Source organism: Hyperoodon ampullatus (genome assembly GCF_949752795.1).
Source record: "Hyperoodon ampullatus genome assembly, chromosome: 7".
Lineage (NCBI taxonomy): Eukaryota > Metazoa > Chordata > Mammalia > Artiodactyla > Ziphiidae > Hyperoodon > Hyperoodon ampullatus.
In genome coordinates, this window is record NC_136920.1 from 78,533,209 (window position 1) to 78,558,890 (window position 25,682).

A 25,682-nucleotide genomic window follows, 5' to 3' on the forward strand; every position below is an offset into this window, starting at 1 on the left:
AGTGTTCAGAAACAGGAAATGCAGTGGCTAGAATCTAATCACTGACCGAGCAGAATCTGGGTCACTCACTGGACTCGTAAACCAGAAGTGACTATTGAATTTCTCAGGTTGATGCTCCTGGCATATATGCTTGATCTGTGTGTGTGTGTAAATCTCTGACATAATAAGCCATACTCAGGCACACCCTATTTCCGTATTCAAGCATCTTAATTTCATCCCATTAAATCTTTGAAGTATCCGACTACCAGAAGGCATGAAGAAACCTGGGCTGAGAGTCTTCATTCCAGGAGACCTGATCTTGACTGCATGGCTGGTTTGAGGCGCATCACTCTGAACTGCAACACGCTCATTGGTGACCTGGGTGCAAGTGCTTTGGCAGAATCTCTTAGTGAGGATTTATGGCTTAGAGGGAAATTCTAAAATTGAAAATATTGAATTTTTAATATGAAATATGCTTAGCTTTTGGCATGATACTATTGTGATAGGATTTTTTTAAAGCCTCATTGTACTGATAGCTTTTATTTTGCTTTTAAACTTTCTCTAAGAGTTGCATATATCCTTTATAGAAAATACAGAGTAACAAGAGAACAATTACCTATAATTTTAATACCCAGATATAATCACTGTTCATTTTGGTGTATATACTTTCTTTTTTTTTCTAGAAATACATATGTACACTTAGGGATTACAAAAGTAGAATTGTAGTATACTTGCTATTTCATATTCCTGCTTTTTTCACTTAATGATGTATCATGTAGTATTGCGTCGTATTGATGTCCCATAGTTTAATCAATTCTTTGCAATTCTATTTAGACAGTTTGCTTTTCCCTGTCAGAAACAATGTGAATACGTTGTATATACATCTCTGTGTCCATCGGGATTACTTCTGTAGAATAAGGTACTACAAGTGGAATGACTGTGACATATTTTTAAGACATTTGATACACATGGCCAAATTACCACCCAGAAAGGCTATGCCAATTTGTAGTCCACCCCAACAGTAGATGTGAAGCCTGCCTCTCACAAACACTGGCCTGTAGCACTTGTAAAAAAATGTAAAACTACAAAAATGAGTACCTCTCCATTTTCTATGCAAGTGGGATTACTCCAAATTTTATAACTTTTTTCAATTAATTTAGTATGAGCATTTTAGCAAGTCAGTAAATTTTCATCTCCTACATCATTTTTTGTGATTGTTCAGTATTCCATTATATGAATATGCCACAGTGCACATAGCTTATCCATTCTTGTATATAAGCTTTGTCCAGTTTTTCAGTTACAAATAGTACTCTGATATATATCCTTACCTATATCTCTGACTATTTCTTTGGGTTAAATTCTTAGAAAGAGAATTGTTGGATCCAAAGGGTATAGACATTATTTAAAGGCTTTTCTTACAGAATCTTGGCTTCATCTGATAGGAGAATAACCACATTTTGTTTTATTTTGTATTCATTTGATTGACTGGTGCAGTTTACTGGCTGTTTGTATTAATTTGGCTATTTGGTTAATTATACCCTGTGTCCATTCTTCTGTAGTGAGAGTTTGTAAGGGTTGTATCATATCCTGTCAGATCCGTATGTCTGACTTGCTATTTCTGTGTGTCATGGGGGTGTTGAAAGACTCCAGTTATTTTAATGTGATGGTCCACACAACACTTAAACAAAAGACTCATGATAGTTTCCTTTCATGTAATAGTTTTTAATACCTGTGCTTTAGTGATGATCCCTTTGGTTTAAATGAATAGGTTGTTCAGCCCCAGAACTACTAGAATTCATGATCAGTTTTTCTGGTTTTTGTCTGACCTTTTACTGCGAGGGTTCTTGACCATCATACTTTCATGATAGGTTTTTAGTATGTATTCTCTATTCACACATTGTTGAAAGTTTTTATTATTTGTATCCTCTTAGACTTGTCTTTTTTTCCTCTAAAACTAACAGTTATTACATTTCTTCTATTTTGTTTTCCCCTTTGAACTAGTTTCAAGTGTGATTTGGAGCTGAAGATCATGATCAAAAGAATGCAGTGCATTTCTGAGCTCCACCAGGTTTTGCTTGTGAGGTTTACATGCCCCTGCCGCCCTTGCTAATTATGAACTGAGATACATTTTGTGATGCTTTTTGCTCATAGGTTATATACAGTTATTCTTCAGTTCTGTAATTGTAAAATATGTTGTCTGATTTATTGGTACTAAAGCCAGGGTTATCATTGCACATCCAAGAAGAGGTTTTTAAATTGGATTATGCATTATGTGTGTGCGTATATGTTTCTGTTTTTTTCCATACCCCAAATTACAAACCTGCCATGACTTGTCTTGTGCAGGACTCTTCCACATGTGAGAAAATGAGAGTTGTCTATATGTTAAATCTGTAGAGTTAGCAAGTGACCTTTTGTCTTTCATCGAAAGCACTTGACCTGCAGCAGTGCGGCCTCACCAGTGAAGGAGCAAAGGCTTTACTAAAGGCCCTTGAAACCAACAGAACTCTGCTCGTTCTGGATATAAGAAAAAATCTGCTTGTTGGTATGTGGTCACTTTTTTAAAATTGATGAACACATAGCAAAACAAAAAGAATTTGTTCAGGTATTGACAGTTTTTTAAAACTTAATGTGTTTAACTTTCCTCATCATATCCAGTTGGCCCTTGAACAACGTGGGGTTAGGGGTGTTGACTCCTACGCAGTTGAAGATCTGGGTATAAGTTTATAGTCAGTGGTTCCACATCTGTGGATTCAACCAACCTTGGATCATGTAGGACGATAGTACATATGTACTGAAAAATATGCGTGTGTCAGTGGACCCGCGAGGTTCAAGCCCATGTTGTTCAAGCTTCAACTGTACTTTTCTAGTGTTGCACTTCCCTTATGTTTTTAGCAGCTAATGTACTAATTAAAGTGAATTATACTTGTAAATTTTTCTTATCTCTACTCTGAATAGAGGTGAACCTAGATACTAAGCCTGCTTCCACCAAGAGCATTATTTCTTTCCTGTGCAACCTCTGAATTCTTGCCAGGAGTACTTTATTCATTTGTCAGATTCACAAGTAATTTTGTAATCATCTTCTGTGTGCCAGATACGGGTTTAGGGACTAGGGATAAAGCAGTGAACCAGACAGACAAAAGTCTTGCCCTCGTGGAGCTTACATTCTAGTGAAGGAGATCCGATAGAAATGAGTAAACAGAGAAGTAATATAATTTTAGAGAGTAGGAAGTGCAAAAATATCTTAATGTAAGGAGAGTGAGGGAGAGCAGGTAGGACTCCATTGGATAGGTTTGTTAGGGGACAGCTTCACTGGAGAAGGGGCATTTGAACGGAGACCTGAATGAAGAGAGGAGCAAGCCATGGAAGATGTGGAGTAAGCACATTCCAGGACAAGGAGGCAATGAGTATGTAGGCATGTAGGTGGGTAGAGTATTTAAGGAAAAGCAAGGAGGCCAATCTGGGCAGAGTACCGAGTGAAGAAGAGTGTGGTATGACATGAGGTCAAGGAGCTAGCCAGGAGTCTGCTCTTGTAAAGTCTTGAAGGCCAGAGTAAAGATGTGGATTATTCTAAATGAGTAGAGGGGTTTGAACTGGAACAAGGCATGATCCAAATCGTATCTGAATAAGGTGACCTGGTATAGAGAAGGGACTTGGGAGGATCAAGAAGAGGAACAGGGGGCTTCCCTGGTGGTGCAGTGGTTGAGAATCCGCCTGCCGATGCAGGGGACGCGGGTTCGTGCCCCGGTCCGGGAAGATCCCACATGCCGCGGAGCGAGTGGGCCCGTGAGCCATGGCCGCTGAGCCTGCGCGTCCGGAGCCTGTGCTCCGCAACGGGAGAGGCCACAACAGTGAGAGGCCCGTGTACCGTAATAAAAAAAAAAAAAAAAAAAAAAGAAGAGGAACAGGGAGACCAGTTAGGAGACTATCACAGTGCTCCAAATAAGAGATGTTTATGGCCTAGGTTAGGTTGGAAGTTTGCAGCAAGTGAAAAGTGGTTGAATTCAGGTTGTGTTTTGAGGGTGTAGCTATCAAGACCTGCAGACAGATGTGAGGTATGAAGGAAATAGTACCAAGGAGACAAGTCGTTGATGATTATGTGTGCAACTGGGTAGTATCACTTAGAAGAAGGGGGCTGATGGGAGGAGCAGCTTTTGAGGGAATATCAGGACTTGGTTTGTTATCTTGGATGCCCTGGTTTGATATCTTAGATGCTCTTTAGGTATCTAAGCGTCTGGACGGTGCTCAGACTGTACTTTGTATCCAAAGGTATCCAAAGCCACTTTAGATGCAAAAATGTTTAAAGTTGACCTTTGCTGCTGCCAAAATAGTAGCCAGTGTGGGCAGTCTGCAAGATGGCATCTTAGGTTTCTGAGGAAGAAATTAGAATACACAAAGGGGGAAATAAGTGTATAATTATATAATGTAGATTTCATATTTAAATGTATGGGAAAAGCAATAATTAGTTGGCTTTTGGTTTTAAATGGAAATAGCCACTCATTGGAAAATAATTACTGTAATTTCAATTCATTTTACTTTAGATCATTCTGTGATGAAAACAGTTACCAAAAAAGTTCTCCAGGTGGAAGGAGTGCCAAGTCAGAGGTATATAACATGTTTCAGTTCTCTCGGAAGAATTTCTCTTTAATGGCTTGGTTTTCTTTCTTTCTTAAAAGAAAATTATCAAGGTACTTTCTGCCATCTTAAAACTAAGATTTTAGTCAAATCAAATGGCTTTTCTGTTTTTGAAAATGTTGTGTAATGCTTTAATTTAGGTTCCCAGATATGCAGACTGAAAACCTTTTAACTTTTTATTTTCTGTAACATATTATCGTTAGTCACAAATAGTCTTTTTTTTTTGGTGATAAGAATGAATAGCAGGAGCAGCATTTGTGAAACCAAATGTAATATGAAACTGACTCTTTCTTGTGAGTAAATTTGAATTTTGAAACAGCAAAACAATAAGGTTTAATAAAAAGCAAAATAAATTTTTTATGTTTATGATCTGCCAATTTCCCAGAAAGAGTTTTGTGGTGACTTTAGTTATATACCAGATACATTAAAATCACCAGTGGACAGCACATCTTTTATTCAGGTGCCCTCTGAAAGTTTTAAAACTTTGTTGACTTCATATCACTGAACGGTCCACTTTAAAATGGTTAAAATTATAAATTTTCTGTTTTGTGTCGTTTACCACAATTTTTAAAAAATGTGTTGTTTGAAGATTTTTGGGTTTTATAAAGGTATTGTATTAGCATAAAAATGAAAAATTTAAAAGACCACCTCTAATCCCATTATCCTATCAAGCAATATTTACATTTTAATTTTCTCTTTCTGCTGTCTATAAACATAATTCCACATAGCTTCAATATAATTTGCCATTCTTTTCATACTAAATTTAAATTCTGTGATTCATAGTTATACTTTAACATTGCATTCACAAGGTTTCATTGAGGAGGTCAATTTTTTAAATTGGTGAGAAATTGGAAATAACCTCAAATAAACTATTGTAAACATCTTCATAAATACAGCTTTTTTTTTCTACTTAAAGTTGTATGTTTTTGATTCTCTATTCATCAACTTGCTTGGACAATAGTGTATTAAATAAGTTGTTAAGAGTGTTTATGAAGTCAAAAAAAAGCTTATGATCGTCTGCCAATTGTTATTTCAAGAGAGTGATATTTTAATAATCAAATAGTACATTCAAAGAAGTTAAGATTTGTGATATCACACTAATTAGATATTATTAAAAATTTATATCATATGTAAAGCATTCTTAAAATAGCTACATTGACTTTTGCTATGATATTAGAAATGGAAATATATATAAATAAAACATGTATATGTCAAACATATTAGGAATTCTGTAAAATTTGTACAGAATAATAGGGCATCACGGAATGAGAACAGTTAAACATTTTTTTTTAGTTAGCATGATTAAACAAAGTGGAAATGTAACTGAAGTATACAAGCTCATTGAGCTGTTTTAAGAGTAATTTTATTTCTTGGGCTTTTTTTTGTATTTGCCTCAGTTATTTGGAGACATAGAGGTAAGCCAAATCAGTATCTGGGTATATACCTAGATCCAGGTGAGTATAGGGGTGAAATAATGGTGTGAATTGTGTCACATTTATATTGTACTTATGTATGCCTAATAAAAGATGGGAACTTTTATTAGAAATTTTTTAATCTCCTAACAAGAAAAGTGTAATTTAAAAAAATTTTAATACAAATGTATTTGCATTAGTTTCTGAAAGTAAAGGAAGGGTATACACATACAAACCATATGCATACAAACATTTTTTTTGATGGCAATTAAGTTAAAAAACACAATAAAATAGCACAAAATGAACTGAGCTCCTATATATTTTTAAGAGGCATGTAAATCACAGAGGATCGTGTGGTGATTATCAATAAGCTACACTCTATGAAATATTTGTCCTGTATTACCGCATACACTCCATTTTACCCTGCATCCTAATGCTGCTAAAATATAGTAGAAAGCAGCAGCATAGCACAGGGAGATCAGCCTGGTGCTTTGCGATGACCTAGAGGGGTGGGATAGGGAGGGTGGGAGGGAGGCTCAAGAGGGTGGGATATGGGGACATGTGTATGCATATGGCTGATTCGCTTTGTTGTGTAACAGAAACTAACACAGAATTGTGAAGCAATTATACTCCAATCAAGATCTATTAAAATAAATAAATAAAATAACAAAATATAGTAGCTTTGAAGGATAAATATAACCATTTTAACCTATGATGTTTGTTTTCAGTAAATTCAAATTAAATATTTAAATGTGAATTTTAATATATGGCTTGTTCTAAGTAAAATATTAACACGTAGGTCTAGTGTTTGCAACCAAATGTTTCATATAAAGATACTTGCCTCTTTACTACTGAAATATAGGGTAAGTCTCCACATTTCACTCTTTCATCCAGTGGGTTTCATTTGTTTTTTTGTGTGTTTTCTATATGAAATCAAAGGAGCAGTGAAGGTTGACAGGCTTATAGGAGGGTGAAATTGACTCACCTACCCCCCAGCAACTTGCAGCCTTATAACTTGTATTGTTTTTACATAGAAAAATTCATCTTCAATTTAACTTTTGGTCTACTTCTGAAGATTCTGTTTGGCAGAAGTCATGGGTATATCTGTGTTTCTGTGTCCTTGAGATTCTGAAATGCCAAAGGTGTTCTAAGATTCAGGAAACTTGAGTGTTTCTGCATGATACATAAAATGTATCATACTTTGGGATTTTTTTTAAACTTTATTTTTGCATTTCTGCACATCTCAATACTTTTGTTTTAGTTAAAAGAACTTGTTACTGTAGAGAACTTATATTTTTTAAAAATGCTGGCTTATGTACAATCTTTGTACAAAACCGATCCTCTTTTTAATGGGCTTGGCATCATTGTCAAGTGCCTTTTTGATTCCTTTCGACGTGTGCACGTGTGACAGTTGCTCTGTAGACCTTTGGTGCATCTTGATTCCTTCTTTTCATGCTTTGTCAAACGTAGTCTTGGCCTCAAAGAAGCCTGTAAGTAATGGAAGGAAACACTCTGCTGGTAAAGAATGTTGCCCTCCTGAACCGCTACCACCTGGAGTGTCTGGTTTCCGGCCATTGTGTCCTGCAGAAAGTGCAAAAAGCAACAGGTAACCTGTTTGCATTCCCTGTCTTTTTCAGTCATTTAGAGTTCTTTATTTTGGACCTTGTATTATGTGGGTGGTCTCTGGTGCTTTGTGTAGAGGAAAAAAGGTAACTCACACATGGCTTCTGCCTAATGAGCCCTCTAAGGAAGAAAAATTAAAAGTAATTGGGAGTTTCAAGTTGTTTCTCAAGTGTCACAACAGAGGTAACTCCGTGGGAGTCTTGAGGAGACTAAAATGATCACCAATTGTGCATGTGAGAAAAGTTTGATTAAAGGCAGGTGTAGTTGAGCGAAGCCCTACAGCACAGAAGTAGGAATTTGGATACGTACGAATGGGAAAAAAGACATTTTAGGCATGGGAAATAGTTTAATGCAGAATGCATGAAAAATATGCATTAGACCTATTCTAAATCAACTGGCTTATTAACTCAGTAAATCAGATTTAGTGAGTCAAACTAGCATTACCTGATTTCTTATCCAGGGGATAGCTGTTCATAGTAATTTTTGTCACAGAACAGTAAATAAAATGGTTGAATTATAGCTTTAGGCTTGCTAAGTGAAATAGATGGCTCTAGATGATCTTCAGGTGACTTACTTGGCAGTAATCACGAAATTGGGGATTAACAATTGCTTAAGAAAACAAAGAATTGATTTTAAATAGTACTTGAAGTAGTTACTGTGTAAAATATCTGTTCAGTTGCTCATGTTAAATGGATGTTTCTAATCCCCACTGGACAACCGACTACTTTTTTGCAAATGGTAATGTGAATTGCTGTTGCATAAACTATAGTGTTGAATCCCCAGTGTTTGCACTTGAGTTTCACAGCTCTGTGGTTTCCTGTCTTCTTCCTGAGACACTTAATCGCAGGTCCATCCTCCTCACACAGGGGGGTAAATTAGAGAACGATTAATATCACCATTTAAAGAAGAGAGACTGAAATCTCAACCATCCTGAACATAGGAGCTGAAGGGGCCTCTCAGCAGTTCAGAGAGTTATTACCAAGCCAGTAGGCTGAACTCTGTTCTGTTTTCTCCGTAGCAGAGCCCTCCAGGTCCTTGTTTTGAGCTTATTTATTTTTATACACAATTCTGTATGGATACTGTACATAATACTAAATAGTTGTATTAACTGGGTTTAACTGGTGATGTATTTACATGAAGATCTAACTTCGTTTTGTTGATATCTCTTTAGGGGCTTTCCATTCATCAAAGCTCCTGATGTATGTAATCAGTTGGTGGTGTGTAGCTATCATATTTACGATATATAGGGCTTGAATTGGGAAAGGTGGATGGTCATTCTTCTTGCTTTTTAAACTGACAAGAGCCTTACAAGAAGCATTTCCCTCTCTGAAATAAATCCATGTAAAACATGTTTGGTCGCTCTCCCAATGCAACTGTGTAGTTGTGTGGATTTGGCACACAACTGGCAGCCTTGTGGCTATGTCTGTAAACAAGGAAGCCTGTTTTCCAGTCCGCAAATCAGCTGTTACCCAGTGAAACGAACTTGACTGCCATTTCTGACCCCTCACATGGAGCTGTCATACTCAAGAATGTTCACATGTTTTCAAGAAACGTTGTTTGCGGGCTATATGTACAAATTCCTGATCTGAAAGCCAATATAAAGCAACATCTCCCAAACCTCTGCTCTCTCACCAAGGCCACACACATTCCCTCGCTTATGGCCTCGTGGCAAGCTAATACTGTCAGTATCAGATTCTCCTTCCCAGTGGTCTTGGGAGACTGCATAGTTGCTCTGTGAAAGGCACCACTGCTGAGGTTGAGAGAAGAGCATCTTGGGTGTCAGTCCTGGCCTTGCATTCCCAGAGAGAGGGGTGTGCACCTTGTTCTCCTGTTAGGGTTTTCCTATGCTGCAGGGTTTGCTGCTTGTTGTCAAAATGATGTCCTAGTGACTTGTCTTCTGCGTGGTTATGTAATCCCAGCACAGTTCTTTATGATCTGTAGACTTTTATGGGGTTGTGGCCAGGTCAGTTTTTAAATGTTTGGAAATGCCCTATTGAACAACATTGCAGTGGCAGTGAAGCTTGCTGGGAGAATTGTTGCCCTAGTTTTGGCTTAAGGGTGGTGAGAAGATGAAATTTTTGATGGGTCAGTTTTAGTTGTGTATGTGTATGTGATTTATTTTTTAAAATTCTAATGTCTATTATTCACAGCTTAGATATGTTGACTTTCTGATTATTCATCAGTCCCTTTACTGATGTATTTTCCTCTGAAAAACTACATTTTCTTCCAGACTGTTTTTGTCTGATGGTGAAGAATAAATTTTTCATTTGCAGTATAAAGTTGATCTGAGAAAAAATGTTTACCTTGGATCTTCACTTGGCTTCTGTGAAAGAAACTTAATAAAATAATATGGGCAATTCCCATTACTAATCCTAACCACGTACAACAGAGGTCTGTACAGTAACATAGCAAAAATAAGTTACTGTACTTTTACTTAGTCATTGCCTGTTTTACACTAAAGAGCAGTGAGAGACATTTATAAATAATGATACCTCAGATCACTTTTGTTAAGTGTCCTCTAATATTTGGATATTTGGTATCTGGCTTGTGTTGTTTTTTATACAATCTTGTCTTCTTTTTTTGCACTTTAGTTTAACAACTCTGTGGTTTCCTATCTTCTTCTTGTGACACTCAGGTCCATCAGAATTTCCTGTGACTGTGAGAGTAGAGAGTCCTTCCTCCTCAGAAATCGAAGAGGTCAATGATTCCTCAGAACGTGTTCAGGAAGAGCCAGAGAAAATCCGTTTGAAACAAGAAGCATTGCAGGTACAGAGTTATCACTTTAAAGCTATAGAGAAGATTATTTTTCAAACGGAAGGCTGATTGCAACACAGCACAGCTTGTGTGAGGGTTCTGTTTTCTCCTCCCACCTGCATTGTATCCCCTTGAATGGTTCCTTAAGCTTAGACCAAGGTGAATGGTGGACATTTGAACTCTAAGAAACTAAAATCAAAACATGTCGTTAGTAATATATTTTCCTTTCCTTAGAACCTTAGTATATTAGATTTAGGGAGAAGCTTAGTGATCATAAGATAAGGAAATTGAGTTCTGATTGAATACAGTCAGCTGATTCAGTGCTCTTGTTCTACAGATGAGAAAATTGACAGTTCTAGTTGAACTCTCTTTTTATAAGAGGAAAATATGGCCTCATTTTAAATAAAAGTAAAGTTGAAAAAAGTTTTGATGTTGATATTCTCCTTTCCTAAAATCAAAAATATCAAGAAGCTACATTCTATTACCAAATAAACCTGACCTCTAATGTCATTCCATACTTTTGTTTGTATGGACAGAAAAGAAAAATTGATTTTTATAAGAAATTTTTGCACCTCAAAATTAATATATTTATTTTATTTCAACTTTAATGCAGAGCTGAACATTTCTAGTAAATAAAGGAACTCCATTTGGGGGGGACCTTGTCTTTGTGCTACAAAGTCCATGTTTAATTTTTTAAAATTATTTAATATGACTTTCTCTTCATATGAAACATGACACTTGACAGGTTTCAGAACTGATTATCCCATTATTGTAGGACTACGGGAATTACTCTTTGATTTTCAAAAGAGAAAGTTAGATTTTTATTTTTTAATTAAAATTAATGATAATATAGAGAAAATTTAAGAAAAGAACTTAGAAAATTATGAAATGTTAGAGTAGGAGAAGTCTATAGTTCATGTAGAGTTACTCCCTTTCGTTTTATAAATGAGCACCTACAATTTGTAGAACGTAAGTGGTTTATTAGTAAATGGCAGAGTATGACAAGATCCTAGAGCATCTAACCCCCATTCTTTGTTATTTTAGATGTGGTGTATTCATTTCCTTCACGAATAGACCACGAGATTGTATTTGTAAAAGCAGTAATAGACACTGGGGAAGTCCAAGAAGTTTAAACACTGGGACCACAGAATAGCAGATTCAGAATGCACTGAGAACCCTTTTAGCTCTTCTCTGTTTTGACAGGGCACTACAATGATGGTATCAAAGTGTTTAAGTATATATGCCCACAACAATCAAGAGATTTCAACATAGTTTTGAAAGACAGAAGACAGGTGGAAGAGTGTGAAACTGAAGCAGTCGAACAGAGGAAAAGCATCACCTAGAATATGCACAGGGACCACGTGCAACTGAGGAGGATTCTGACCCCACCTGAAAAAGTAGCCCCATGCTCAGGTGCGCATGTAGGAGAGAGGGTGGAGTTAGTTAAAAGTGTGACAAATAGGGGAGCTCATTGAAGGGATGTGTTTGGGGGAGTGGACTCCCAGCCCCGCCCTCACGCTCCTGAAATGAGATGCTTTCATTTTGAAAACAGTGAAACTGGCGAGAACTGGGGCAGCTCGTATGAGTTTTTACACCCTAGAAAACTGTGTTTGGGGGAGATCCTGTTACAGTTACTCCCCGCTTCTTCCTGCATAAGAAGCCAATCAATCGTTGAGTTCAGGGAGCTTTCTGCGCTCATTCTTAAATAGAAAATAACTGTCATTTGCCTGTTAGTTGAGTAAAGCTTACAACATGAGAGAGGGGGAAAGAGTGCAAACATATCCTAGTAGGACCAGGGACAATTTAGGGAACAGAATAATTTAAGAAAAAACCCTAATTAGTATCCTGAGAGAGGTTTAAAAAGAGCTAGCAACTATAAAATAAGACTAGGGTATTAATGAAAAGGAGAATGGTCAGAAAGCAAGAGAGTTCTCCTGGAAATGAAAATATGGTTGCTGAAATAAATTCAGTAGGAATTTAAAAAATTTCTCAGTATATAAAAAAGAAAGATACAATGGAAAATGTGATAGAAATATGTTAGAGAGGCTGCATCTGGGAGATCCCACATGTTACTATTAGAAACTCCAGACCCAGAAAAAAAATGGAGGGAAGCTGTCAAAGGGCAACAAAATTCCCCACAGCTGAAAGTAGACATCAGGCCTCAGATTGAAAAAAGTTATGCAAGATGAGCAAGAATAGACTCATACCTAGGCACCCTTCATTGTGAAACTTTAAAATACTGAAAAAATAAATTAGAATAAAATACTGAGAGGATACATCCATTCCAGAGAGAAAAATACTGGTCACCTAAAAAAAAAGGTTAAAACCTGACTTTATCATACTTGTCATGAGCACCATGGATCCTGGAAGGCATTAGAAAGATACCTCCAAAGTTTCTCAGGCACATAATTTTCACCCTAGGGGTTTGTATCCAGCCAAACTATGAGTCATAAGTGGAGGCTGAAGAAGATATTTCGTACAGAAAGAAATTTGAAAAATTGACCTCCTGTGCTACACCTTAAGCTATTTATAGACATAATCCAGCCAAATGAGGCAATAAACCAAGAAGGAAGGTAATAGGGGATTCAGTGCAGATTGCAGCTAGTCTAGAGTGGAGAGGCTTCTATTGATTGTGTGATTGAGAGCATAGAAACACCTTGAGGCATATTGTACTTACTAGGTGTTAGGCACTGTTGGAAGGGAGGAGGGAGAGGAAGAGGAGAAGGAACTTGAACTCCAGAGGAGAAAAGGCTATACGGACATAAACCTGAAGCACACTAAACTATGGTTGATTTTTAAGCTACTATTGGTGAGGAAGGGAAGAATCCACTTCAACTTGACACTGTAGATGGCCCCCTTTTCAGTGACACACAGGGGTAATGACCACGTATCTAATTTGTTGTCCAAACCAGAACTTGTCCAAACTCCTTACACTTCAATAGTGTAAGGAGGCACTCTAATGCTGTAACATCAGGACAACAGGTATAAACTGGAACAGCCCAAGGCGGCTTGGGGTATGTGGTCACCCTGCACAAGGGCAGTGACACTGGCACAGTATGGAACGAGGTGTAGTCTATACACAGACACACAGTACATCTGCAGTGGGCAATATTAATTTCATTGTAATAATGGCAATACTGTCTTGGTTTGCAGCTTTTATTGTCAACGTGCATGTAATCACAAATATCTAATGTAAACTATACTTAGTATGTGTTAGTATTAACTTGGTATGTACTGAAATGTATTGTGTACTAGTATGTACTTAGTATATATTAGTCTCTAAGTGTTTTTGCATATATTAACTCATTTAATCCTCTGAATAGCCTTATGAGGTTGGTGCTAATATCATTCCCACTTTTGAGAACAGGAAGCTAATACAGGGAAGGAACTTGCCCAGGCTGTACCTAATTTAAGGTTGGATCAAGGCTTTGAGTTTAGGCTCTCTGCCTGTTCTCTTAAACCTTACTCCATACTGACTCTCAAATAACAGAAGACTTAACTGCACATAGAACCGAATATAAATTTCAACTTTGGCAACGTAACAGCTAGGTTTGGAAGGTAGACAGGAGGTAGAAAAAAGGGAAGATGGTATGAATGTCCTCATTTTACAAAGCGTGACGTTGAGAGAGTTTCTAGTTGATCAACAATGTAGGTTTCTAAGTATATCACTACAAGTCAAAGAGATCATGAGCGGTGGAATAACTCATGCTGACATAACTTTACTGAGCAGTGTGGACATAGGAAAGAGTGTAGAGGAACTAAACCCTTACTTATTAGTAAGTTAGAAAGTGAACAGATAATGCCTCCAATTTAGTGAGAAAATAGTCATGTAAGAGTATTACTTGGAAATGGAGAAGAATTCAAAATAACAATAGTTGGACCTCCCTGATGGCGCAGTGGTTAAGAAACTGCCTCCCAAGGCAGGGGACACGGGTTCGAGCCCTTGTCCGGGAAGATCCCACATGCCACGGAGCAGCGAAGCCCGTGCACCAGAACTATGGAGCCTGTGCTCTAGAGCCCGTGAGCCACAACTACTGAGCCCATGTGCCACAACTACTGAAGCCTGCGCGCCTAGATCCTGTGCTTCATAACAAGAGAAGCCACCGCAATGAAGAGTAGCCCCCGCTCGCCGCAACTAGAGAAAACCTGCACGCAGCAACGAAGACCCAATACAGCCAAAAGTAAATAATAATAATAAAATAATAAAAAATAACAATATTTGACGTAAACCTCATAAAAAAGGAAATCCATACAGCCAGTAAACACAGAAAAGTGTACGACTTCATTAAGTAATAAGTGAAAAGTGAGTCAAAACCAAGGAAACTACATGTCAATCAGATTGACAAATACATAAATAAAAAGTCTGGTAGTATCAGGTATTGTAGACCTGAAGTACTATGGGAATCTTCTACCCTGTTTATACTGGAGTATAAATCGACACAACTACTTTGGAAAGCATTTAGCCCTCTCCATCAACTGAAGGTATATAAATAGCCTGTGAGCCAGCAGCCCTCACCCCTGCCCTATGTAAATGCACCAGAATAATGGGTACAGCAGGATTCCTGTCCATGATTTGCATTAGCACAAACTGAAAACAAACCAAATGTCCATTAAGAGTCAAAAATTAAATAAATGATGTGTATTTGTACAGTGGGAAAACTATCCAGCAATAAAATGGAATGAACCAGAGCTACAGGCAGCAATGTGGATGAATTTTTTAAACCAAGGTTGAGAGAAAGAAATAAGATAGAAAAGACTTCATATACTATGATCCTGTACATGAAGTTAGATGTTGACACAACTAAACTCTTTTGTTAGGGATGCATGCAGGTTAAAGGAAATGACTGTCAAGAAGTGAGGTTGGTGTTTAACCGGGAAGAGGGAAGGAGCTTGTGATGAGAAAAGGATATGGGGGGTTTTTGCGATGCTGACAGATTCGAGTAGTGCTTATGTAAGTATTCTCTTTTTATTTGTCACATTGACAGTTTTGTTCTGTGCACTTCTCAGTACACATATCGTATTTTACAATTAAAAACTGCGTAAAGAATTGGTCGCTTCTTGAGTGCTGGATGTGGGAGTGGGCTGAGACCGTTTCATTTTAAGCCCTTCACTACTGTTTGCATTCGCATGTTCATTCATTCAGCATTAATTGCACATATTCTATGTACCAAGCACTCTTTTGATTTTATATGTGTTTTAACTCATGTAATTCTCACAAGAGCTCTGTAATATGGGAGCTTATCTCCATTTTATAGATGAGGAAGTTGAGGCCTAGAGTTATAGAACTTGTCCAAGGTTATGTAGCTAATGGGTAGTGCCAGGCCCATTTGCCTCAGAGAATCTGAATATTTACAATATAATCTAAAAGAGAAATTTAATTACTAATTATAAGCAAAAAAATTGCACATTAAAGAAGATGACAAGTTTTCATCTATCCAGTTAGAGAAAAACACACAGTCTGTCTTTCACACACGTACATCTTATATGTACGTGTGTGGCAGGGATTTTCCTTATTAAGCAATTATTTATTGACCGTCTACGTTGTGCTAGGCACAGGTGCTGGGGATAAACACTTAATAAAATACACCCCCTATCTTCAAATAACTTGCACTCTAAGTGAGGAAGTAAGCCAACAGTTATAGTAGAGGTTATATACCAAGTGATACATCGCTGATGGCAGTGTAAAATCTCAGAAATCTTTTGGAAAGAAGTCTGGAGATAGGTACCTCAGAGCCTTAAAAATGTTCATTTGCTTTGATCTCAAACTCATTTTTATGGATTTATTGTAAGAATGTTATTCTCAATATGGAAAAAAGCCTTCATGCATAAAAACGGTTATTTTGTCTGATAATATTGAAAAGTTGGAAAGAATTTAAATGTGTAAAATGGTTAACCAGTAAACCCACTCAGTGGAATATTTTGTAGCCCACACAAAAAATCAAGGTTATGAATCCCCTGATTATATGAGAAATGACTGATTTCAATGTTAAATGGAGAAAAGTTGAACATAAAATTTGATATCCAATATGATGGGAGCTTTGTCCCAGAAAAATCACCCTAGCCAGTGTACAGAAGGGAGGAAGGAGAGCAGATGGCAGGAAGGAAAATTATTCCAAAGCCTTATCATTAGTCTTACTTAAGTAATAGAATATCAAACAATTTTACTTTCTAACGTTTTTGGTTCCATATTTCCATGTAAGGGACATGAATTGTGAATACTTTGTAGGAGGAGGGTACACTTTTTCACAAAAATTGAACACTGTGTTCTAATTCCCTCCATTAGAGGGAGAAACTGTTGCATGTAATTGCACTTTGATGTGCTATTTAGAACCAGTCAGGAATTTTAGTCTACTTTCCTCTGACCATGCTGAGGGTTTTTTGTTTTTTTGTTTATTTGTTTAGAATTTCTTTGAAATCAGTTTTAGAAGATTGATTAAACCATTATATTAAAAGTAGAGGGGGGGCTTCCCTGGTGGCGCAGTGGTTGAGAGTCCGCCTGCCGGTGCAGGGGACACGGGTTCATGCCCCGGTCCGGGAGGATCCCACATGCAGCGGAGCGGCTGGGCCCGTGAGCCATGGCTGCTGAGCCTGCGCATCTGGAGCCTGTGCTCTGCAATGGGAAAGGCCACAACAGTGAGAGGCCCGCGTACCACCAAAAAAAAAGAAAAAAAACAAGTAGAGGAATTTTGCAATTTTTTTCCCTTTTTCCCCATTGAAAACTTGACTGGCTTTAGTAATGAAACATTAAAGAATTTGAAGTTCTTAGACTCTCAGTTTTTTAAACATGTTCTGAATATAAAAATATATGTTCATTGAGCAAATGTTTGAAAACAATGAACAACTTCTTGAAGGAAATAAAAGCCACCTCTGCATGTACACACACCTAATCTGCTCTTTTGTCTTAAAAAAGTATCCGAAATATTTTGCCATGTCACTAACTACTCTTCTACATCAGAGAATTTGATTAAGCTTATGCATCATCTCCCAGGAAAAACGCACAGATACATTTTGAATGTAGCACTCCTGAAGCCCATTCATGAACTCTGGTTGAGACCTCTTGTCATTCTTAGTGGCTTCATAGCGCATTCCTTCAGACGATGAGCTGTTTTTATTTAAACCAGTCCCAATTCGGAGGCTCTTAGCTTTCTTCTAGGGTTTGGTTATCAACAATCTTATGACATCATGTTGGTAGATAAATCTTTGCCCACATCTTTGATTTCCTTAGGGTAAACTCCTGATGTAGGATCGTTGTTAGGTACCAAAAGCTACTGTCCAGAAAGTGATACCAGCTCCTCTCCCAATGATGGCAGGTAATAGAGTTCCTCATTCTTTAAGTGATTGTTCAAAGCAGTTAACATGTATAAATATACCTTACTGTTTTCATAAGTATAGGTATTATGATTGTTTATCACTGCATAAGAAACCACCCCAAAACAGTGGCCTAAAACAATGACAATCATTTATTTTGTTCACGAACCTGGAGGTTGAGTAGAATATTAATTCTTTTACTACACTCTTACTGACTGAAAACAATACCTATTTGACTAGCTCAGAGTTCTGTAGGTCAGAAGTCCAGGCACAGCGTGACTGGGCTTCCTGCTCAGATACACACGGGAACATGTGGGTTCCCTCCTGAGAGTGTTAAAGCACGTGAAGTTTAAGTGTAAGATATTGAGCCCCAAACGTTGGATGTTCACCATAGTTTGTGTGGGCCGCAGAGGTGAAATCAAGATGTCAGTCTGGCTGTGTTAGCGTCCAGAGGCTCTGGGAAAGAATGCCTACAGGCTTCTTCCGGCTTGTTGGCATAATTCAGATTCTGCAGTTGCAGGACAGAGGTCCCCATTTCCTTGCTGGCTGTCAGTCGGGGCAGAGTTTCAGCTCCTAGAGGCCTCTCGCTTGCCTTCCCTGCCGCAGCATTGGACTTCTTCAGAGCCAGCAATGGAGAGTCTCCCTCTTGTCCCTTTTGTACTTCAATTCAGGAAGAGTTCAGGTCCTTTTCATGGGGTGCCTGAGTAGGCCACATCCACCTAAAATAATCTCCCTATCTTAAAAGATCAACTGATTTTGAACCTTAATTCCATGTGCAAAATCCCTTCACTACAGCACCTACATTTAGAATTTGATTGGATAAGTGGAAGGTGAAGGTTTGTGTACTTCAGTAAGTGGTCATCTTGGGGGCTCTGTCAGAATTCTGCCTATTGCAAGCAGTGTCCCCACTTCAAGGACCGAAGTGTCTTAGTTCCTAAAACTCCTAAGATAGTTTATCAGTGTTCATTTTATTTCAGTGACCTTGGTGAAGGGAAGACTACCACCTCCGTGAGCAGGAATGGCAGCCAGCTTCCTGAGTCCACAGTGTGGCTCTGCTACTTAGTGGTGTGACCTTGGCTGTGCTGCTCTACTTACTCTACTTCTCTGCCTCTGTTTCCCTCATCTGTAAAATAACATGGAGTTAGTGATCGTTCTTTCCTCGTAGGGTTTTTTGTTTTATAAATTTATTTTTGGCTGCATTGGGTCTTCGTTGCTGCTGCCCAGCTTTCTCCAGTTGCGTCGAGCGGGGTGCTACTCTTCATTGCGGTGCGGTGGCTTCTCTTATTGCGGAGCACAGGCTCTAGGCGCGCAGGCTTCAGTAGTTGTGGCACGTGGGTTCTAGAGTGTAGGCTCAGTAGTCGTGACGCACAGGCTTAGTTGCTCTGCGGCATGTGGGTTCTTCCTGGACTAGGGCTCGAACCCGTGTCCCCTGCACTGGCAGGCGGATTCTTAACCACTGTGCCAGTAGGGAAGCCCCCTCTTAGGGTTTTGATGATTCGATTATTTAATACCCAGGGAACTCCAGGAACAGTGCTTGACTGTAAATTGCTTTAAAAGTGATTACTTTTTTAAAACATGCTTTTGAATCTGCAATTACGCAGTTCAGGTATGCTAAGTAGGTTCGTTAATAGGACTTCCTGCTATAAAGAGACCCACAAAGAAAAATAGAATTTTTCTTTCTTGGTTGTAACTTCTTATTTCTGACTTACTATGTTATATGCATATGCCTTTTATGGTGGGCTGCCACAGATTTATGTTGGAAAGAGTGGAATTTAAATAAATCTTTGCAAATTTGATAGATTTTGATCATTCATTTCACTGGCATGGTATGCTATGACCAGTAGCAGACTAAAATCTGAGTTCACTTCTGGCTCTGCCCCTAAATCCTGATGAGACCAATAGCTGGAAAGGCTTTTGGATATTATACTATGAATTACTTATAATATTGACTCTGTTTGTTTAGGAAACCCTGGAGGAGTGCCTAAAGCAGTTAAAGGAGGAAAGAGTAATAAGACTGAAGGCTGATAGACGAGTCAGTGAGGTAAACACGTTTCATCTGCTTTTGAGTGTTTTGGTTTTATTTTGATTTGATTTTAAGCCATATACACATATTTTGTAAGCTTTAAAACTGTAATATGATGCAAATTGGTTGTATCATATGGACTTTTGCATTTACTGGTATTTAGTGATCATATGATCTATATTCCAGAAAGCATGTTTTTAAAGATGTGAAAATCTGGTTTTGTGTATGTGTGTGTGTGTGTGTGTGTGTGCTTTTATATGACATTAGCTTATTTCCTGTTCATGATTCTTTGATTCAAGAAGGCACTTTCTGTGCATATATTGTATATACAGTAACATAAAAGACATGATGAGACTCTCCTGGCAATGAATTAGGAAAGTGAATCATTTAAATAAATTTAAGATATTGGAAAACTTCCAAGAATGCAATGAAAGATAAAAATATATACTATGAGAATTACATTAGGTAATGTGCATGAAAGCAGGGCATAATCTAAAAAGTTCTATCTAAATATTTATCACAGGGTGAGTGTAGGGAGGAATTTTTGAAAGTGCATCCATTGGATTGGCAGACACTCATTCAATAAACGTTGAGCACCTGCTCATGTAAGGCAAAAGGGGCATCATGAACATTAACGGCCTTTCTGAGAAATACGAGAGTTGAGCTTACAGGGGGTTTTAAGTGCGTAGATGATGAGCGGAAGGGGAAGAGTGCACGGGGGTGAATATTTTCAAGAAGCCAAAGAAAATACTGGTGATCGTACATTTAATAAATTGGGTTGGGTATGATTTAGGACTTTTAAACGTAAGCATTAGATATTTTACTCACTAAAGTTAATTCTTAACATTCAGCAGAGTTGTAATATGTTTTGTTCAAATCAGATTCTATAATTCACTTTCTAATTTAAGGGAAACTTAAAGCAGGTCATTTTCTAATGTGGAATGAGGCTCCATTATGAATTGAACCAGTTAGAAATGTGATCTTTTGTGAAAGATCATTAATAAAACGGTAACTTTGGTTTATTTATATACCACCTAAGTGTTATATAGGAAACTTTGTTGGGTGCCTGTGGGTTTTGGTTATTATGTGATATGGTCTCTGTCTTTACTGGCGGAGGGTTACATTAATTATAAATTAATTACATTTTGAGTGTTTTAGTTTTGTTCCTTGAAACTAGGCAAGACTACTTTTTGTTTGTTTGTTTTTTGTTTTTTGGGGTTTTTTTTTTTTGCGGTATGTGAGCCTCTCACTGTTGTGGCCTCTCCCGTTGCGGAGCACAGGCTCCAGACGCGCAGGCTCAGCGGCCATGGCTCACGGGCCCAGCCGCTACGCAGCATGTGGGATCTTCCCGGACTGGGGCACGAACCCGTGTCCCCTGCATCGGCAGGCGGACTCGCAACCACTGTGCCACCAGGGAAGCCCAAGGCAAGACTACTTTTGATGACAATGAGAAAAAATCATGTCAGACGTTTTCAGTCTTCTTGTATAGCTGGAACATGAAAATGCCCAGTTAAGAAACTCAACTTTCTCTTTGTCTGAAGCCCTTCATGCCCACTCATTGACAAGCATGATCCTGGGTGATGAAGGTGTTTTGGGCAGCACTGAGAATTCTTTTCAGAAGTTCCATGCTTTCCTGGTTCTCCTTAAAGATGCTGGGTTAGTTCATTTCTCTTCATGGCATTCTTCTCTTTGCGACTATAATGGTAGTTTGCTGAGGAACTGGAGCAATTTTCATCACTTACGTGGCTATACTTAGCCAAATTTAGTGTAATTATAGGTAATATAGTTGACGTTTTAAAATGAGGAATTAAATTTTTTAAGAAATGCAAATAGGGAAGCCTGCTTTGGTAGAGTGGGGAGCCCATTATAAAAGAGTAACCTGTAGACAGAGTGATTAGTAGGTATAGTTGTTTTGTAAAGACTAAATTAAAGGCAGTTTTCATTGAAAATAGTCGGGAATGCATACGAATTTTCCTATCTTTCACTTATTTTGCTTGTTTGATAAGTTTGAATTAAAGTTATCTTTGCCTTAGACATAAAAATGATTATTAATCTGCAGGGGAGATATATAGGTCAGTGGTTCTCAACCGGGAGCAATTTTGCTGAAAGAGGGAAGTGGAGATTGATAGTTGATGGAGTGGTGTTTTGTCAGTGAATGAATTGGTGTTGGTGTTGGGAAGGAAGGAACAAACACATTCTTGGAAACTGGAGGAAAGGTGGTAAAGAAGTGTGGGAATGGAGGTGTGACAGGCAGTGGACAGGGTGCATGGTACATATTGAAGCTGCTAGTGAGACAGTGGGATGTCTCCTAGAGGATGAATCTGGAAAGGGCTGAGGATTTGGGGGAGAGAGAGGCTTGTAGTCTGGAGTAGGATGTTGGCTTTTAAGATTTTAGAAGTAGGGCTTCCCTGGTGGCGGAGTGGTTGAGAGTCCGCCTGCCGATGCAGGGGCTACGGGTTCGTGCCCCAGTCTGGGAGGATCCTGCATGGCGCGGAGCAGCTGGGCCTGTGAGCCATGGCCGCTGAGCCTGCGCGTCCGGAGCCTGTGCTCCGCAACGGGAGAGGCCACAGGAATGAGAGGCCCACGTACCACAAAAAAAAAAAAAAAAAAAAAAAAAGATTTTAGAAGTATTTCATGATTGTAGGTCTGGGGAAATCTAAACTGCCCTTCTGTGATTATAATAACCTTTGTCTTTTCTCCTTTCCTCCTCTCGTCTAGGCTTGGGCAGTTGGCCACAATGGCTGGTATAGATCAGTCAGATTTTCATTTACTAGGTCGTCCCCCGATGAATTGTACTGTTAGTAGTCCACCTAAAGAAGAAAAGAAGGCACTTGAAGAAGGAAAATCAGAATCAAAACAGGGTGCCCCATAACAAATGCAAAATAGCCAAGTAAATGGACAGAACAGCACTTAATGATTCTAAGAGTGATTAGCAAAAAGGAAATGACCAAGTCAGGGAGAAAACAATAATGATCAGTCTCTAATGGTTCACATGCTCGGGAGCTAGAAGACTCTGGAGTCCTTTCCAAATCTGAGATTAGTAAATGTGTGCCGATTTCATGATACTGTACTTTTGTAAATAAGGAGACTGGAAGTTCTTTAGAAAATTTATGAGTTAAAGCAAACTATCCTTAATGAAGAAAGAAGACATTAGAGAAAATATTCCAGATTTTAAATTGTATAAATGTCTATTCTGTTCATATTTTATCTAGGTTTCTATTTGTATGCAGTCAGCTTACAATGAAGGAACACTAATGAAGGTACACATACTGATATAATTTTTAAAATAAGTAATCCAGACATAGCTAATAGGTAACATATTAGAGTGAATCACCTGGTTATGGGAATGGGAGGGGAAAACCTGTCAGCTTTTCCTCTAGCCTTACTTGGAGCCCCCATCAGCCAATCTCAGAGTGGTCTTGGGAACTGACAGCTTGAGAACACAGTCTGGTCACAAACTATATACGGTTTACATGTGCCTGTAGGATAGAAAAGAAGTTAATTATCTTACAGAATAGGGTTTTATTTTTAGTGAGGGAAAGGAAATGGGTAATAACTACCCCAATCACCAAAGTCTGAAAACGTAGCGGACATAGCCTTGGTTATAGCTAGGTTAAGCTGAGAATCACTTGGCAAGATATAATTACAAAAAAAACTGGCTCTGAAATCTTCTGATTAATCAATTGACTGTGTTAATAATAAGATTACAGAGTAACATTGAAGTTTTGAACTCTACTTTTTAATGGTTGGCTTTGTTCATCACTGAATTTTTGTCTTGTCTTTTGTCTTCCCCTCCACTTTCCGAAAATTACAGGTGATGCTAGGATTCCTTTGCCTCTCGACTCCTTCCGTGTCCCAGCGTCTACTCAGGAGGCCTTAGAAACTTCCAAAGACAACCTGGGGGTCCCAGTCACAGAGCAGCGGCAGGAGTCTTTTGAAGATTTCATTGCTAGAACATGTTCTCCTTCAGCAGACGTCATTTCTGGAACTGGAAGTCAAAGAAAAGACGAGGAATTATCTAGAAATAGCAGGTCTTCTTCAGAGAAAATGAGCAAAGCAGGTGAATAGACCAAAAACTACTCTGCTAAGAAACAACCTGGGAAGGACCTGCATTCCTGCTCTGACTCACCTGTAAAGCAGAAAAGCAAAGGAATTGGGCAAAATAATTCTTTGGTTAATAAACCAATTAAAAGTGAGTCTTCGAAAAAACACATTTCTGTTAAGAAAGAGAGTAGAATAGTGACTGTTTCATCAAAGACAACTAAAAGTAAACTCAGTCTACTAGAACAGTCTGAAAGTGATACTCTTGGATCTGATTGTGAATTTCAAGAAAGCATCCATACTCTATCACGCCTAACATAGGTCTAAATCTTTTAAAATTATGTTTTTGCCTTCAAATTTTAATAAATTACTTATGTTTTTATTATAGCATATGGTGTTTTCAGTTACTTGACTGGAAGCCATTAGAGAAAGATTTTTTTATCTACACTTTTTTATTGTAATGAAAGTTTGGGTGTACTTTTCCTTGTAACACTTTGCACCATTCATTCAGCTAGTGTTTACTGAGGGCTTCATATGTACAGGACTTCTCTGGGTGCTGTTGCTTTCAGCAGTGAACAAAATAAAGCCTTTACTCTCCTGGAACTAGCACTCTGTGGTGGGAGAAAACATAAACAACAAAGCAGGCTAAGGGTTAAAAAGAGATGGGAATAATAAATGGAATAGTTTTACCATTTGGTTAAACATCAAACTATTATAAATCACACGGCCAGAAGCCATTGACATATTTTAATTCATAATAACCAGAGAGCCTCAAACATTTACCAAGGCACTTAACCGTGTTTATGGATTACAGCAACGCTCTGAGGTAGGGAACTCTTACCATCCCCATTTTATAGATGAACAGTCTGAGGAGACATGTGAGTTGCCCAGAATTACACAGCTATAAGTAAGTGGGAAGTTGCAATGTGACCCGAACCCATGCTCTTTTTTTTTTTTTTTTAATGTATGGACTTTATTATCTTTCATTTGTTTCTGATTTATGTGAATTTTTTCTTTAAAGATTTTTTCTGATGTCAACCATTTTTAAAGTGTTTATTGCATTTGTTACAGTATTGCTTCTGTTTTATATTTTGGTTTTTTGGCCTCAAGGCATGTGGGATCTTAGCTCCCCGACCAGGGATTGAACCCTCACCCCCTCCATTGGAAGGCAAAGTCTTAACCACTGGACCACCAGGGAAGTTCCCCTTATGTGACTATTTTTCTGGCAATTTTTTTAAATTTTATTTTTTATTGACATACACTTGAATTACAGTGTTGTGTTAATTACTGCTGTACAGGAAGGTGACTCAGTTACACATTTATGTACATTCTTTTTTATATTCTTTTCCATTACGGTTTATCACAGGATATAGAATATAGTTCCCTGTGCTCTACAGTAGGACCTTTTTGGGTTTTTTTTAAATACATGCACTCTTTTAAAATAAATGTATGTATGTATGTATGTATGTATGTATGTATTTTTGGCTGTGTTTGGCCTTTGTTGCTGCACGCGGGCTTCCTCTAGTTGAGGTGCACATGCTTCTCATTGTGGTGGCTTCTCTTGTTGCAGAGCACGGGCTCTAGGTGCGTGGACTTCAGTAGTTGTGACATCCGGCTTAGTTGCTCTCTGGCATGTGGGATCTTCCCGGACCAGGGCTTGAACCCATGTCCCCTGCATTGGCAGGCGTATTCTTAACCACTGCGCCACCAGGGAAGTCCCATGTAGGACCTTTTTGTTTATCCATCCTGTATATACACCAGTTTGCATCTGCTAATCCCAAACTCCCAATCCAACCCTCTCCCACCCCCTCCTCCTTGGCAACCGCCAGTCTATTCTCTATGTCCTTGGTTATGTTTCTGTTCACACATAGGCTGTAACCAGGCTCTTAATTACTTTGTTATCCTGTTTC

General features: G+C 38.3%; 1 pseudogene across 1 annotated transcript; it reads left to right on the forward strand.

Moving 5' to 3' along the window:
* The first annotated feature begins 306 nt into the window (after positions 1-306).
* Positions 307-24,159, forward strand: LOC307055623 (centrosomal protein of 78 kDa-like; annotated as a pseudogene). Its single transcript has 10 exons — positions 307-388; positions 2,408-2,521; positions 7,494-7,629; positions 8,818-8,867; positions 10,282-10,412; positions 19,672-19,749; positions 21,221-21,387; positions 22,450-22,621; positions 22,944-22,991; positions 23,530-24,159. The product of its transcript is annotated as a centrosomal protein of 78 kDa-like (transcript).
* Positions 24,160-25,682: the final 1,523 nt, after the last annotated feature.